We start from the raw sequence: 18094 nt of genomic DNA, 5'->3' as shown, positions 1-18094 counted from the left end.
ATCTTATTGTCTGGAAAGCCGAGGACTTTCATATACACTGCATAGGCTTGTGCCACAGAGATATCACTTGGGTGCTGCTAGCACAGCAAAAACAATGCAGGAGGCAGATGGAATATGCATGCACATTCAACTGCCTGATGGTGTTCGTGTCATCCAGAAGATCACAACCACAGAGTTAAGAAAAGAACAGTCATTCCGTGGTCTGTAGAAGTTGCTTCCTGGTTCGCATGGAGAAGCTGCTGGAGTCCAGCAACAGAAGCGCACAGCTGTATTGAGGCAGCACCGGGTGTTGAGATTTTGCACCCCCTAACAATTTTGCACCCGGGGCAACCGCCCCTGTGGCCCTCCCACGCTGCCCCACTGTGTCAGTGATGGTGAACCTATGACAGTGATGGTGAACCTATGACACGCGTGTCAGATGTGACACACAGAGCCCTCACTGCTGGCACGCGCCCCATCGGCCCATTCGCGTTGTTGTTGATGGTTCCCCCCATTTGTTCTCCCACTCCTTCTATAGCTTATCTCTGCTGTTGCTGGTAGCCAGAGATTGGTTTTTAACCCTTTCTGTGGTGTTTTTTCTGGCGCTTTGGCAGACTATGATTGGGTGTAACAGCGTTTGTTTTTTAACCTGTTCTGTGCTGGGTTTTTTGTTTTTTTTTGGCACTTTGGCAGACTATGTCGGTGCTGCGTGTTAGTTCCAGCGAAGGTATTATTCGTCATTTATTTCTGTTCTCTTCCTCCCCCCCAAAATGCAGCAGTTTTGGGGCATCCCCCCAAAAGCAAAACAACTTTTGCACCCCCCCCAAAAAACCTCCAAAACTTTGGTTAGCAGCTCCCCCCAAAAAGCTCAACAACTCTGGGCACTTTGTGATAAATAAGGGTTTTTTGGTTTGGTTTGGTTAAATAATTAGTTTTTGGTTTATTAAATACAGTTACTGTATATATTGCAATTATACATTTTTGTTATTTAAACTATAAATATCGCGAAATTATTGTTTTTTCTCTCGAAGTGACACACCACCTGAGTTATGCTCGGTTTTTTGGTGAATTTTGACACACCAAGCTCAAAAGGTTGCCCATCACTGTAGTAGGTTGCACTGCAAACACAAGATAGCATTAAGTGATCCTACACTAGGTTGGTTTCCAGCACTTAATGGACTGCATCTCACTTAATGAGCAGATTTCATGTTCAGTGACAGACAGACACCTTCAGATTGAGGCAAAAGGCACATCCCAACTCTCTGTTTTAAAGTTTGCTTCTTAGAATTGGGGAGGTTGGAGGGGTAAAGGGGTCAGCATCCAATCAGAAATGTTCATGAAGTGTTTGCCAGTCCAGCTTGTATGAAAGAAACAGTACTAAATGCTTAGTCATCTAGAAAAGGTGCTAACTTGAGGAGATTTCTCTGTCCCTCCTTGACAGACAGGAGTGTATTCAGGCAGAAAAAACAGCCCTATCCCCAGTGTGCTAGCTCACTCTGTAGGCCACAGATAGTAAGAGCCTTCCTCACCTTGCCGAATGGTAGGGAAAAGTGCCCATGGCAGACCACAGATTTGTCAGAGGGAGAGGAGATGCTTTGCTCTGTGACAATTACATTTAATGAAATTTGCATATCATCAAACCCTTACTATGGATACCTTTTAAAATATATTGAATGAAGTGGGATAATGTACAGTTTTATGAACAAAATACCACTCAGTGTTAGATATAAAGGCCATCTTTAACATTATCTTTTTCCCATTACAGTAACACACTACAATCCAATTAGCCTCGAAAAATACACAAGTGTGCCCTTAACATTCAACCCTATCAATTAAAATTTGTCCATGCTGATTAAAATTGGCCCTTTAGGAGGTAATAATTGTGCTATTTGACATCTTGAGTATTCTTACAGACATTGGTTTGGTAAGAAACATCGTTTTACCTGTATGTATCTTTTATTCTCTGGGACTAAACACACCAAACTATGTCTTACTCCCTTTGTATGGTGAATTTCCAAAATTTGGTGAGTGATGTCTTTTGCAGATAAATGCTGACAATCCCAGGTGAATTTTGTGAACCTTCTAAAAATCAGAGATACGTCAGTGAACGCTTATAGTCACCTACATGACCTCAATGGAGTCTCTGCTCCGTGGCCAGTAAAGGAAACATTTTTTTAGGACATTTACATTGTAAATGTAAGTTTAATTTCAGCATAGGCAGGTGGGGTATAAAAGTCCAAACAAACTAAGACAAAGAAAAAGAAAATCTATTAGACAAATTCATGGAGGAGAGAGTTGGTAAAGACTCCTCGCCGTGATGGTTATGCTCTGCCTCCATGGCCAGAAGTACTGTAATGCTTATGAAAACCAGTTGCTGAAAATTGCAGGAAAGGAGAGGGCTTTTGCTGGGATCCTGCTTGCGGGTTCCCCATTGGCATCTGCTGGACTGGATGGGTCATTGGCCTGATCCAGCAGGCTCTTTTTTTAAAAAATTTTTTTCATTGCTTTCATTTATTTAACAAAAACTGAAATACACAAACAATAGTTGTATCATATAGCAAAATAATATGTACATTTCTCAAATAAAGCAAAAATATTTTACAAATATTGCGCTGTGTCATACCTTATTTACCTCTCTTCTCTTACTTACAAAGTTCCTTCTTTATACTTGTTCTTTCGAACTCGGCTTCCACTTTCCTCTCTCTTGGTTTTATTTTCTCATCTTTCAAGTTTCGGTACTTTGTTCTTTCTCGCCTGTCCTAATCTTACAACAATTTTACATATACCTTTGTGACAATGGCTAAATAAAATCTTGTTGTATTTTGTAATAAAAACCTACTGGTGTTTTCAGGTTTTACAAAATTCTTTCAAATATTCTACATATTTATTCCACACTTTTTGATACCTTTGTTCTTTTTTGGTCTCATATTCTTCCTGTCAGCCTTGCCAACTCTGAGTATTCTGTCATTTTCTCCCTCCACTCCTCTACAGTTGGGATTTCTGGTGTTTTCCACCTTTGGGCCAGTATAACTCTCACAGTTGCCAGTATAACTCTCACAGTGCGAGATCCAGCAGGCTCTTATCTTCTTATGTTAAACTTCACTTGAGACTCATGGGCTGGGCTTGGGCTGGAGGTTTGTTGCTGCTATTGGTATCAAAAACCTTTGTATCTTTATTTTTAGATCACATAATGATTTATGTGGAAATGGTTTCAGTTATGGTTGTTGTGACCAGGGGTGGCCAACATGGCAGTCTCCATATTATTGTGGAATTCAACTGCCATCCGCTGCAGCCAGAATGGCGAATGGTCGGGGATGTGATGGATTTAATTTATTTAAGACTTTTATATACTGCTTAATTATTTGCATTTCTGAGCAGTGCACATAAAAACAATCCACAGAAAATAGGGACAATAAAGCAATAATCATAACACCAAAGGCTACCTTGAAATGCCTACTGGGATAAGAAAGTCTTTCTCATAAACCTGAAGTTCAGCAAGAAGGGTGCCTGTCTAATCACAAGTGGGTTGGAGTTCCACAGATTTGACACCACTGCACTGAATGCATAGCTCATAGTGGTTAGCAGGCCATGCATCTGAGCCATGGAGAGGGGGCAACAATAGAGACTCCCCCAAAGATCTCAGTGATTGGGCTAGGAGATAATGGATCAGGAGATCCTTAAGATATCCTGGACCCTCATTGTTAAGGGCCTTTAGTAGAAGAACTCTGGCCCAGCAGGGTACCAAATTGGATATCCCTAGAGAAGGGCAGAGAAACATAGGAGAACATACTGTGCCGGACCATTGGCCCATCCAACTTAGCACTGTCTATACTGACTGGATATGGAAAAACTGATTGGTTCAAAATTGGGAAAACAGTATGACAAGGCTGTATATTGTCTCCCTGCTTGTTTAATTTATATGCAGAATTCATCATGTGAAAGGCTGGACTGGATGAATCCCAAACAGGAATTAAGATTAATAAAAAAATTCCTTCAGTAGCACCTTAAAGACCAACTAAGTTTTTATTTCGGTATGAGCTTTCGTGTGCATGCACACTTCTTCAGATACACTGCCGGAAGAAATATCAACAACCTCAGATATGCAGATGACACAACCTTGATGGCAGAAAGTGAGGCAGAATTAAAGAACCTTTTAATGAGGGTGAAAGAGGAGAGCGCAAAATATGGTCTGAAGCTCAACATAAAAAAACTAAGATCATGGCCACTGGTCCCATCACCTCCTGGCAAATAGAAGGGGAAGAAATGGAGGCAGTCAGTGATTTTACTTTCTTGGGTTCCATGATCACTGCAGATGGTGACAGCAGTCACAAAATTAAAAGATGCCTGCTTCTTGGGAGAAAAGCAATGACAAACCTAGACAGCATCTTAAAAAGCAGAGACATCACCTTGCCGACAAAGGTCCGTACAGATAAAGCTATGATTTTACCAGTAGTGATGTATGGAAGTGACAGCTGGACCATAAAGAAGGCTGATCGCCGAAGAATTGATGCTTTTGAATTATGGTGCTGGAGGAGACTCTTGAGAGTCCCATGGACTGCAAGAATATCAAACCTGTCCATTCTGAAGGAAATCAGCCCTGAGTGCTCACTGGAAGGACAGATCCTGAAGCTGAGGCTCCAATACTTTGGCCACCTCATGAGAAGAGAAGACTCTCTGGAAAAGTCCCTGATGTTGGGAAAGATTGAGGGCACTAGGAGAAGGGGACGACAGAGGACGAGATGGTTGGGCAGTGTTCTCGAAGCTACGAACATGAGTTTGACCAAACTGCGGGAGGCAGTGGAAGACAGGAGTGCCTGGCGTGCTCTGGTTCATGGGGTCACGAAGAGTCGGACATGACTAAACAACTAAACATACTGACTGGCAGCAGCTCTCCAAGGTTTCAGGCAGGAGACGTTCCCAGATTTCCAGAGTTTCTCACACCAATGAGCTACAACCCTTCCCATGTACTAAGTCGATGGATCAGTGGTTTCACTTGGGACAAGACAGCTTCATGTGTTCAGCTTACAAGATTTCCCTGCCTGGAGTCAGTTCTGAGTTACTGCATGGAATCAGTGAGAAGATATTTGTAAACGTTACATAGAAGGACCTTCTATGGGCAGAGCCTGTGCTTTCTAAACCAAGCAGGAATGTTGCTGAAGCTAAGCAGGTCCAAGTCTGGTCTGGGTGCTTGGATGAGATATATGGTATTCTCCCACCTCCGTTTTCTAAGTCAAAGCTGTACATGCTGCAGCTGCAGCCATAATAAAAAGAATGTTCCAGCGTCAGTAACGTTTAACGAATTTGACTTACGTGTGTTGTCTCCAAAACACCCGATTCATAGTTTTCCTTCAGCAGTCTTCTGTGCAATTACTTTTTCATTACCTTCGAACACTCTCACTCCATTTAATGTCAATTCTTTATTCAGAAGTGCAGCAAATATGTCATTGTTTGTATATAAAGGGTATTTTAAAGTTGCATTATACAGTTATTGTGCTGGGTGACCTCTGCCACACTTTATTTGTTGGATGTCACCTTTTCATTTGTATTGCAGCCGTGCTTTAGAGTAGTTTCATTTTTCTATGAAGGGCAATGAATGCACGAAACCTTCAAACATGGAGCAGTAATTAGTGTAGGAAAGATCAAAGTATGTTCTTCTAAATCCAGCCAATTTGCTGTGGTTGTGCAAAACCAATAGTCTTTCTTTTGCCTTGGTCTCTTATTAATTTTCACTCTCATTTGTTGCTGTGCAGCTGCTTTTCTGTCAATCCACTGTACTACTTTTTTATTTTATTTTAAAGAAATTCATTTTGAAGTCACAAATGCAATTTCAATGGGCCTTAGGAATAATGACTAGCTTTCTAAAGATTCCATCTTTTTGAAATGGAAAGTAAAAATGAAGAAATTCTGTGCTTTATATATTTCCTTCGGCATGGAAAAATTCTTACACCTGATAAAGACAATATGCAGATTTTAAATTCTGCCTCTCCTCCTCCTCCTCCTCCTTCTCTATCACTTTCTTGGTTGAGAACAAAACCCCTTCTATCTGTTGAAATTCCCCAGGGATCTGTTCTTGGCTCCTTGCTATTCTTCCTCTACACCAGTGGTTCCCAACTTTTTTTTGGCCATGCCCCACCTAAACATTTCTAAATCCCGGATGCCCCCTGTGACATCATATAATTCTTATTATAGCGTCTCCTCTTTCTTATGAAAGCCCTATATAACGGAACCAAACTGCAGGTCCGATGTGGTCAGCAGGGACAGCTATCAAATAATATCGAAATGAGTAGGGGGGTTCGACAGGGTTGTGTCCTGGCCCCAACATTGTTTTGCTTATTCCTAAATGATCTAGAAGAGTGCCTAATGGACGCAGATGGTCACCTTCCAAAAATAGGTATAAGAAGGACCCCCTTGCTGCTTTATGCTGATGACGCGGCCATAATTTCACGCACCAGACCGGGTTTGAAACACCTGTTGATGAAATTTTCTGAATATTGTCTTGGAAATGGCTTAACAATAAATTATGAAAAATCAAAAATCTTAGTATTTGAAAGAAGCTTTTCCCGGTTAAACTGGTCGCTGGATGGCCATGAACTTGAACAGATTAAACATTTCAGCTATTTAGGACTAACATTCCACCATACAAGATCATGGAAGTACCACTGGCAAACCTCCCTTCAAAAGGCGGAGATTACAAAACTAGCCATACTCCGATTCTTCCATACAAAGGGCGGCAAGTATGTACCGGCAGCTCTAAAAGTATTCAATGCAAAAACTGTCCCCCAAATCCTGTACGCAGCAAATGTCTGGCAGAATGGGGACCTGCCTAAGCTAGATGGCTTCCAAGCACAATTTATTCGATCCTTGCTTCAGGTGCCCAATTGTGTGCGAAATTCCATACTCCTGCTAGAAACGGGTGAATGCCCAATTTCAACAAAGGCATGGTGGGCTGCACTAAAACATTGGCTCAAGATTGTAGTATTTGAACTTGGGGAGGGACTGTATAAATACCTGAACAATGAGGAATACATCAGCCAATGGCAGAAAACCATGGCGAGAAAAGCCACTGCTTTAGGTCTGTCACCCACCCAACTCTATTGCCTGGGATATGAAGGTGCCCTAAAGACCTTAAAGCAAAGACTTTGGGATAATTCACACAGTGATCTACGACATCAATCACTTGCGATCTGCAGTCCATTGGCAGTAGGAGTACAATATGGGCATGTCTTTAAGCCAGCAGCCTATATTCAAAACTTGACAGTGCCAAACTACCGAAGGCTGTTCACAAAAGCAAGACTGAATGTTTTCCCCTCTGCAGTGCTGGAGGGCAGGATGAGAGGAGTACCCTACCAGGAAAGACTGTGCTCGTGCACCCATGATGTAGATTCTATAAAACACATTGTGCTGCACTGTGGGAAGTTTGAGCAAGCTAGGGCTGAAGTGATTTCACCCCTGCTAGCCTTGCTCCCAGGAAAATCAGAGGATTTCTATATCAGGTTCCTATTGGAAGACCGGTCAAATGCCAGAACACTAGCAGTGGCAAAGTTTTTATCGGTGGTCACAAGAACTAATGTTTCCTATTCCGAATTTGAGTAAGATGTCTGAGTGGTGTCCCAGCTGTGTATCGCTTGGTAACGAATTGATGGGTCTATGGACCGTAATAAAGATTGTTGTTGTTAATTCTTATTATTCAAAAAGTGAACTCCTATTCACGTAAAGGAAGCCTAAAAGGCCATTAACTGCTAATAACTCATTCTTAAATTGCCCCCCTTAAAAATCAAATTGCCCCCCTGTGGGGCGTGTGCCCCACGTTGGGAACCATGGCGCTACACCATGGATAGGGAGTCTGTAGCCCTCAAGTTGCTGGTATGTTACAACTGCCACGAACTGCATGTGGCAGATATTCCCACTTCTACACCAATTTGGGCTAGTTCCAGAGACATAGGAACAGGTGCTAGCCCGTTTTCCTCACTCCAGTGCAACACAATTGAACTTACTAAAACAGGAATAGGTAACCCTGACCATTAGGTCCAGTCGTGACGGACTCTGGGGTTGCACGCTCATCTCGCATTATTGGCCGAGGGAGCCGGCGTACAGCTTCCAGGTCATGTGGCCAGCATGACAAAGATGCTTCTGGCAAACCAGAGCAGCACACGGAAACGTAGTTTACCTTCCTGCTTGGAGTGGTACCTATTTATCTACTTGCACTTTGACGTGCTTTTGAACTGCTAGGTTGGCAGGAGCTGGGACCGAGGAACCGGAGCTCACCCCATCACAGGGATTTGAACCGCCGACCTTCTGATCAGCAAGCCCTAGGCTCTGTGGTTTAACCCACAGCGCCACCTGCATCCCTCAAAACAGGAATAAAAGACATCTATTTTTGTGATGATAGCTTAGTTAAGTAAGTTGTGTTCACAGTGAATGCTGTTTTTAATACTGACACTTTTACCATGCTCAGATGTGGACTGGATATGCTGTTGTATTATTTAGGCTTTGATAATATGTTTATGTATTTGTATACTTTTTAAAAAAATTGTTTTTGTTAGTATTTGATGGAGTTTTATCGGCTGTTGATAAAACTATTTTGCTTTGATGACAGCAAACTATGTCGAATCAATTTTTGTGTGTGTGCAAAAGTTGTGTTGTATGTATTTTGGATATGTGGTTCATTGAATTCTTTCATGTAGTTGGATATTTTGTAAAATGTCTTGTTTTTCTTTGAAATTTATCTCCTTCAAAGGAAAAAAACCCTGGTAAAAATATCTGAGCATCTTTCACTCATTTAGGAGGCCCATATCACATTTTGCTTGCTGCCTAATTCTAGCCTTGCTGATTCAGGTAATCATGATTTAATTAGGGTTTCTCAACTCTGCATCTATAACTTTGCCCCACCTAATTTATTTGAAATGCTAGTGTTTTAGAAGGTTCATTTTTTAAAATCCTAAACCTCATTTATCTTTCCCCCCTCTAATGCTCAAGTTCTACTAAGGAAGGAAATGAATTTGCCATTTGCCTCAAGAACCATCCTTGATCCTTCAATTCCCTGTGTGCTGATATGAAAGGGGCTTAACACTCCCTCTTAATGTGGCAGTTGCAGAGGGGACTTAGGTGAAAAACTTGGCTGTCAGTGTCTGTTACACAGAAGCCCAGGCTTAGATTTTCCCTCTGAACAGAAGAAAATTGCCTGTGCTGACAGGAGATGGAGTCTAGCAGCATCTCAGGGGCACAGCTTCCCAAGCACACTCTTTCCCATGGCTTTCAAATGTACCTCACATGGCTTTCACATCTGCCTGGCTGATATTTCCACTTGCATGTTTCATCACCATCCAAACCTAACATTATTGTAAATTATTATAATAAAACTACTTACACATTGTAACTTCCTAAATACCAATTTATTGTACAACAAATATCTACATACGCACACACATTTAAAACTGCATAAAAACCAAATCACAGATCAGTGGTCACTTGTAACTGATCTCCCCCCCCCTTTAATTGCCTGTATAAGCCTGGCAGCATAGAGGGGTTTTCAGCAAATACAGAAATAAAAATAATATTTAAGCTGCTGAATTTCTGGTGGAAGAGCATTCCCGAAGACTGGAACAATAACAAGGAAGCCTCACCAACTTGGGGAACAACCAAAGATGCTCCTACAGATGATCTGAGGAATCAAGTTGGGATATTATTATTATTATTATTATTATTATTATTATTATTATTATTATTCATCGCCCATCTGACTGGGTTGCCCCAGCCATTCTAGGCGTCTTCCAGGAAATTATAAAACCACAGCAAAACATCAAACATTAAAAGCCTCCCTGTATGGGGCTGCCTTTCAGATGTCTTCTAAAAGGCAAAGTTGTTTATTTCCTTGACATCTGACAGGAGGCCGTTCCACAGGGCAGGCGCAAGAAAGCCCTGTTCAGACAGTCCCTGATCGTCAAGGCTGATCTTCTCTTTTTCCACACACAAGCCTTTCTCTCCTTACATATTCTTCATATATTCCCCTTGTATATTCTCAGCCTTATTGATCAGGCATGAGCACTGCAGGCCTCTTTCACTACCCACTTCCCAGTGTTTAATCTATCACCAAGCCAAGATGCTTCTCCGTGTGCAAAACTGTATAACTACAGACCTGCTAAGAAAACTATGGTTGATGCTTTGACTGAGTTCTACCTTGACTACTGCAACGTTTTCCTGCATGATCTTCCACTGTAGCAATCAGTCGTGTGTGTGTGTCGATAATTTTAGGCCTTGGTATTAATGGTTTTAGGGCACCTGCTTTTGAGGCGGCCGTGTGTATTACTTCCGTTATGAAGCATATAATTAACATTTCTCTTTCCACCACTATCCCATCCTTTGCAACTGCTACATTCCTGGTATGTTAGAGTAACAACAATAACAAAACAGTTTGCAAACCCTGCTTTAAAAAAAAAGGAAAGGAATGCTATGCATGTGTGCAAGTTCACTTTTAATTTTACCTAAAGCATAGCACCATCATGGCTGCAGAAATAAAATGGAGTTTTATTTGTCTTAATTGGTTTAAGAATAAGCACCATTGTGTTGGAGGATATATATATATATATATATATATATATATATATATATATATATAGCAACAAAATCAGCTTTCAAAAAATAGTGGAGGAGTAAACAAATAACTCAGGCTCATTTTTTTTAAAAAAGTAAAATGGTCTTCCCTGATAACCAGATGAGTGTGTTTCTCTACTGTCTGCGTGAATAGCCAGAGAAACAAAAAAGTCTTTAGGGATTCAGTTGAAGGAGGCTGACAGAATGTGGGAGAGGGAGGGAGGCAGGCAGGCAGGCAGAGGACATCTGTATGCTGGAACTGGAAAGAGGATAGAATTACCCGTAAATGTTGGCCTGCAGTTTTTGCTCTGAAGTGGCTGCATCTGGGCCACCTGTTGATGGCATGATTGGAGCATTAGTTCTTCCTCTGCCTCTGCACTATTGATAACTCTGCTTCACATCGCCACAGGGGAGGCTTTGTTGAAACCTGCAGTCACTTTGCCTGAGCAATGGTGTACATTGGCTCCTCCATTCAAGTCTTTCCCCCCTGACATTAGAGCATTTGAATGGGCCACCAGTGAAGCCATTCAGTGAGAACATGCACCAGGGCTTCTGGGTGGCCCGGGGCTGAGCTGAAAATGCTTGTTAATGGACTGTGAGTCTCAGCCTATTGATGTACATGAACTCGGTGACCAAAGAAAAGTGAGACAAAGATGTCCCTCACAGGAACATGGAGGTCACAATTAGACAAAGGCAGACTTTGACCAGTCAGAGCTATTTGACTATTGAATGACAAACGGGATACCTATAAATATGAGAGAGCTGCCACTGGATTGGCTTTGTAGAGTTGTCCTGCAGCATTTACCTGTATGCTTAGGAATTTCTCCCTTATCAGGCATTCCTTTAATTGGATTTTTAAATCCACAAAAAACTCAGTACAGATTTCTATCCTTACTACCCAGACATTTATCTGTTAGTTAGCTTCTCATTCTAAAAGGATGCACACTGTTTTTTTATTCCAGTCTGTCTCTTTGTACATTTGTTTCAGCACAATTACATATAATAATGATTTAAACATCAAATGAAGGAAGATAAAGTGTCCAGGCAATGCAAGAATCTTGTGCCCTATTAAGCACATTTAAGCACATTTTTCTTCTCTGGGGTTTTGACTATATTTGCCTGTATAATAGATGATAACAACCTTCCCCAACCTGGTGCCCTCAAGTTGTTTTGGAACAACTCCCATCAGCAGGGTTGGACAATGCTGAAGTAGAATATAAGAAGAAGAACAAGATCCTTGCCAAATGAGACCAAAGGCCCTTTTCCTGTTTCCAGCACTAACCAGCCAAATACTTCTGGAAGTTCCCAGCCTCTTGAACTGAGTTCTATCGGTCTTGATTTATAGGAATTGATAAGTAGGTCCTGAAGGAAATGTTGCAGTGTGGGTTGCTCCTGCTCAATGTTCCAGCCATCCACCCCCTTTTGCAGGGCACTCTATTCCATTCTGTATTCCCTATGGTTTTCTGTTCCCACCCCAAAAGAAAATCTGCTAGGGTTGCCATATTTCAAAAACTGAAAATCCAGACTGAAAGGTTGTTGAGCTTTTTCCGTCAAAGTTGTTGAGGGTTTTTTTTTTGCAAAGAATTTGGACATTTTTGAGCTATTTCTGAGCCTTTTGTGACCAGTCCACATTGGGCTGTTTTGGGCCTTGGTCCCCCTTAAGGGTTCCCTCCCCTAAATATTTTTTGGGGAGTGCTGTAGACCTTGAGGTTACTCTAAGCTCACAGTTCCCTCTTGTGTGTGGATGGTGCTGTATGGGCTACATAACAAAAGGCACTTGAAGAATGAGTTCACTATTAGTGTATACGGCGCCAACAGCCCTATACATGGAAAGTAATTCCATACAACTTTAAACAGTCATGGCTTCCCCCAAAGATCCTGGCAAGTGTAATTTGGCAAAGCTAGTGAGAGTTGCTGGGAGACTCCCATTCCCTTCACAGAGCTACAATTCCTAGAGGGATTTAACAACCACCCCCTCTTCTCAGAGAGCTCTGAAAACCATTCCTCACAAGCAGAGGCATACCTAGGCTCCCTTGCACCCTTGGCAAGGAGATGTATCGCTGCACCCTGCTTTGTGTGCCCTTGCCAGAGGAGCCTGCACATCCCACCTGGCCACCCAGAGCAGTGGAGGGGCAGCCCAGGGAGTGTGCGGCTTCTAGCCACTCTAAGCCGAGAAGTGAGTCATTATTTTTGTGCCCCCCTGGGCGTTCTTGGCAGGGCTGACCTAACCTGGCCAACCCCCTGGTGCGCCTCTGCTCATAAGGCTTGGTTTCCAGACCCTATATCATATTGACTGACCTTCTCTGCACACAATCCTTCTTAAATTGTGGTGGTCAGAACTGAACACAGGACTCGAAGTGTGGCCTGACCAAGGGAGAATAGGGTACTATTACTTCCCTTGATCTGGACCCTGTACTTCTGTTGATGCAGCCTAGAATTGCATTATCATTCCCCACCCCCTTGCTGCATCAACCTGTTGAAACGTATTAAGCTTCTGGTCTACTAATACTCTCTACCCTTTTCACATGCACTGTTGTCAAGCCACATGTCTCCCATCCTATATTTGGGCAGAAACATGTATTTCTCCCTACTGAAATTAATGAACTTTGCCTTTTAATTACAGGTAGGTAGCTGTGTTGGTCTGACGTAGTCGAAACAAACAAACAAACAAACAAACAAACAAATTCCTTCCAGTAGCACCTTAGAGACCAACTAAGTTTGTCATTGGTATGACCTTTCGTGTGCATGCACACTTCTGTATCTGAAGAACTGTGCATGCACACGAAAGCTCATACCAATGACAAACTTAGTTGGTCTCTAAGGTGCTACTGGAAGGAATTTTTTTTGCCTTTTAAGAAAGCCAAGCAAACCAGGAGAACTGGATATGTTTTATTCTTCCTGTTATTATTCGGTCTGTTACAATGTCTCTCCCGCGCCCCTTGCTCATTGCCATCTTTTATACCTGGTTCAATAGACCAGAAGCCTGCATTTATAAAACCAGTTAGCCCCCTTGGAACCTTTGCTCTCAAAACATAACATAACCTAACATAAACATGTACAGTGTTGGTTCTATGACTACAGGGAGAATTATATTGCTTTAGGAATGTGTGGCATTGAAATCAGTAGGGACCTCAAAACATTTCTTTGCATCTGGAACAGACACTGGGATAGAGTTCTCTTTTTAAAAAAAAAAATGATACAAAAGGCTGGAGATGACCGAGTTAGTAACCTGATGCTCCTCTTGAATCTGTTCCCTAGAGTGAATTGATTTGTGAATCACGTTGCTTCGCAATGAGGCCAGAGCTGGGCGAAAGAGCCAACACTCAGCAGGCAAAGCTACAGACATACCACTCCTATCAAAAAAGTACTTTGGGCCAAAATTATGAACATCAGATATACTTTATTCCAAGAGCAATGAAAATTACATATATAAACATACCGCAAACCTGCTGCTGTTCAGGCATAACCATCAAAACAAATATATACTTTGGCAGTCTTGAAAGCTGTGGGAAAGCGCGAGTTTCGCCATTTTACTTCTGCTGCTAAACATTAGGACTTTGATATCTTAGGGCAGCAGCATGCAGCCTATGGCGAGGCATATGCCACCTCCTACTGTCTCTGATTATAACAGTTACTTCAGAAAAAGTGGTCGATTTCACCGTTAATTCTGGAAACATACTGGATTTTAAAAACCCATTATATTCACTTATTTCTGAACAGCTCCACTCTCCCCTCCTCTCTCCATTTGCTCTATGCACATAAGCCATTGTCCCAGCCCACCACTTTGCCCTGCTTAATGCATTCAAGAGCAGTCGGCTGAGGGCTTTTGAATATTGGGGCATAAAGAAAAGATGTTGTTGGGAGCGGTGAGCCAACTAATGCGGCAGCCTGAGACACAATTCTTTGGGAGGAAGTACAAGCGCCTCAGAACTGGTTCCAGGGGTTCTGAGGATCCACCTTCTTCTCACTGCTGGCCATTCATTTCTCTTTCCTTCTGGAACTATGGCAATCCATGCGGCCACTTAGAGGTGAGCAGAAGCTGCTGGTCCTTCCCCTCTGTCACTCCTCACTCAGAGATGGTAGGTGAACAGGCAACGGTAAGAGGAGCAGCAGCAGCAGGGCCAGAACTGTGCAACTTCCGGGCTCAGCAATGAGCTGTTTGCTGAGTTGTCAGCCTCAGAAGATGCCCAGTGATGGAAGCTCTGGTACACATTCATCTACATCAGTAACAGGAAACCTTTTCGATCTGATGGCTTATTCCTTTCTGGACAACCACTGCAGGTGGCAGGGTGGGTCTGGGAGAAACAATGAGTACAAATTTTACATTTTGTACAATAGGCTAGTTTTTGCACACTCACATATCCCTCTCTAGTCTCCATCCAAGGACGGTAGAAGCATGACCAGAATTCAAAGATATATTTTAGCCATTAAAGAAAGGCCAAGAAGGGGGACAAAGCACTGCTGGTAAGCGGTTTGGTCTGGGAGGAAGTGTGAACTGCATATCCTCCAACATGTCTCAATGAAAACCTAGGACATCATCGCATGTCCATGCAAATTATGTTACCCATGCAAGAATGTGGCCCTGGAAAAACACTTTTTTCAGGCATCGCACCCCAAAGCACCTGTTTTGTGGTGCTGCAGATGATTGTAGCCCCCAAACAGTGTGAAATTGAGCTAGATCAAGGTGCCCAAAATGGCCACTGTCCTCTCACAAGAAAAAATGGGATGTCGCAGTTTTACCAGGAGAGTTGAGGGATATACAACTGGGGTGACTCCTGAGCTCCATTTGGCCTCTGGGCCTGAGGTTCCTCATCTCTGACATGATGGTGAATGAATATTCCATGTGGATCATTTGATATTTCATTGCTCATTTCAGTGCTCTGTTTCCCCCATGGATGGTATGTTTGTGTTCTTTTCCTGCCAACCTGCATTTGGTCTGTTCTGATTTTGGTCTGTCAGCCTATCTTGACATCCCTTGAGATTGTTTGTTTCTATAATGTTCTATTCAGACTTTGCCAGTAGCAAAGAATGACACAGAGCTATGTGCTTGATTAAAATTAGGCCACAACTTTAATAATAGGTTTTCTGTAGACACTGGGCACAGATCCCTTAATCACACAGCCTGCCACTTAGTGATCTGTTGTCAGCCAAGTGATGGGGTTTGGTCAATGTTGCGGCTGCCTATTGCATGGACTGCTCCTGGTAGATCCCATTCAGGGCGCTGGTAGGGGGAACTATGGCCCATCAGTCCCTGACTGGGCTTCTGGACAGAAAGCACCACCCTCTGGAACCCCTTAAGGGATCCCCCTATGGGATGGGGCAAGGTGTTCATTCCTTGCCTCTCCCTTCTAAGGATCCAGCCCAATGCCTCTTTCACCATCATAAGTTGTGATGATTCCAATGAGGTAGGCAAAAACCCACAGGACCAAAGCCAATCTGCCTGTGGGCAAAATTTGTGCCCAGACCTGAAACCAGCGACCAACGGCTGTTCATAGCAGTTGGGCAGCAAATCCATACCTGCAAAGCTGTAAGAATTAATGCAAGCATTAAAGGATGGACATTACAGGTGTCCATACTGACTGAAGTGAGGTGGGCAGCAAAGGTCAGCCTTTTATATCCCCAGGAGTGGACAAGTCAGAGCAGTCTTCTGTCTGGTCTGTTCCTGAGACACCACACACAGGAAGAAGAAGAAGAAGAAGAAGAAGAAGAAGAAGAAGAAGAAGAAGAAGAAGAAGAAGAAGAAGAGTAGTTTGGATTTGATATCCCGCTTTATCACTACCCGAAGGAGTCTCAAAGCGGCTAACAATCTCCTTTCCCCTCCTCCCCCACAACAGACACCCTGTGAGGTGGGTGGGGCTGAGAGACTTCAGAGAAGTGTGACTAGCCCAAGGTCACCCAGCAGCTGCATGTGGAGGAGCAGAGACACGAACCCGGTTCCCCAGATTAGGAGTCTACCTCTCTTAACCACTACACCACACTGGCTGCTGATTGGCATCACCCTGTCTGTTGGTGCTTCTGTAATATTTTGTTTAAAGAATAAAAGGAGAATTGTCCAGATGCCTAGATCTAATTTGGAGCAAGTACTCTTTGGTGAGAGAACCCCAGCAGATATTAAAATCACAAAGCAAAGCAAAGCTAAGTGTGGTTATAGGCTATTACACCTTTAAAATATTCCCTTCTAAGCAGCTTCTAAAGCTACCACATGTTTGGTAAGTTATAAATGGTTTACATGCATACCCGTCAAAGGTCAGATTCTGTTGCAAAACCTGCCGGCTGCTGTTACAAATAAGGCCTCAATGGAATGGCAAAAAGTAAGAGCCACATTTATTTGCTAAGGAGCAAAGACCAAGCGGGAACCATCACTTGAAGAGAAAGCAGAAGGCTGGGAATCCCAGTTGTAGATCTCCTATTCTGAGTCACACCATAGTTCCAAAAAGCAAAGCAAGTATTAGGCCTCCAGGAGTAAGAACAGATATAACCAATTTACTGTGGATGTCCAGAAAGGGTATTAAGAAATGGTATGATGGACCAGGCAATATCATTCATGTTTGCATGAAGGCGTGGGGCAAATATAAAACTTTCTAACACCATGCATATCAGGCATGTGCAATAGAAGATTTTATCTAGACACCCTTAGTCATGCAATAGCATTTTGGATGACTGGACACTAGTGCCAGCAGCAACCCAAAAAGAGTAGAAATTAAATAGAGATGAAGAGCATAAAAGAAGGAATCTGTTATAGGAGGGAAAAGTGAATGTAAAAGGAGGTGGGAGGATGGATTAAAGAAGTAGGCAGTTAGGCATGGGCATTGGTAGAAGTTAAGCAGGAAGAGAAAAGAGAAGAAATACTTTGAGAGGCATGGGGAGGGAAGATATTAAAGAAAAACCCTTCTCCATGTAGAGGCTCTGGATCAACAAATGGCACCCTACTCTTTCATTTCGTTACATTTTGCACTGTTATTTTGTTACTGGTGGGATTCAGTAATTTTTAGCCCGGGATGTGTGTGTGCAGAAGGTTTGAGAACCATTTGTTAGAGGTGGCTCCATCCTAGGCACCAGCTATCTTTATTAACATCCCATAAATACATGGTTAAATAAGTATGCTTTAAGTTGGAGTTGAAAGGACTCATAAAAAACTCAGCACGAACTTGGCACCCTGGTGCCCCGTGCCCTTTCTGTGAACACCCCATACTTCTGCTGCTGCAACAAGTAGGCAGGGGGAAGAGGCTATTTAAGTGACTGCTATTGCTAATAGCAAACAGACAGACAGGAGGCAAGCAGTTGTGGCATTCCTGAACGGAACTGGGGTGAAGGAGGTGGGGAGAAACCTTACCTCCCACGTCCTTAATTAGCACACCCCCTTTCAGATTTGCAATGAGCAAAATGCACGCCACCAGGAAATACTCGTATTTAGACTCTATTTGTGCTGAGAAGTTGTTTTTGCCCATCTTCTTCCCACCACTTCGCTTTCGCAGTCATACATAGCCTTTTCAAATGTTGCTTACAGGATTGTTAGCCAGTTCAG

General features: G+C 42.7%; 1 long non-coding RNA gene across 1 annotated transcript in view; it reads right to left on the bottom strand.

Annotated features, from left to right (window-relative positions):
- Window positions 1–14033: 14033 nt before the first annotated feature.
- The window catches only part of LOC132592565 (uncharacterized), a 38095-nt gene continuing 34034 nt past the window's right edge, over window positions 14034–18094 (bottom strand). The window contains exon 3 of the long non-coding RNA XR_009558074.1: window positions 14034–14864. This is a non-coding gene — a long non-coding RNA (uncharacterized LOC132592565). The remainder of the gene's footprint in view (window positions 14865–18094) is intronic.

Source organism: Zootoca vivipara, chromosome 1 (assembly GCF_963506605.1).
Source record: "Zootoca vivipara chromosome 1, rZooViv1.1, whole genome shotgun sequence".
NCBI classification, from domain to species: Eukaryota; Metazoa; Chordata; class Lepidosauria; order Squamata; family Lacertidae; genus Zootoca; species Zootoca vivipara.
Note: the sequence above shows the minus strand (reverse complement) of the source record. Positions and strands in the feature narration are given on the sequence as shown.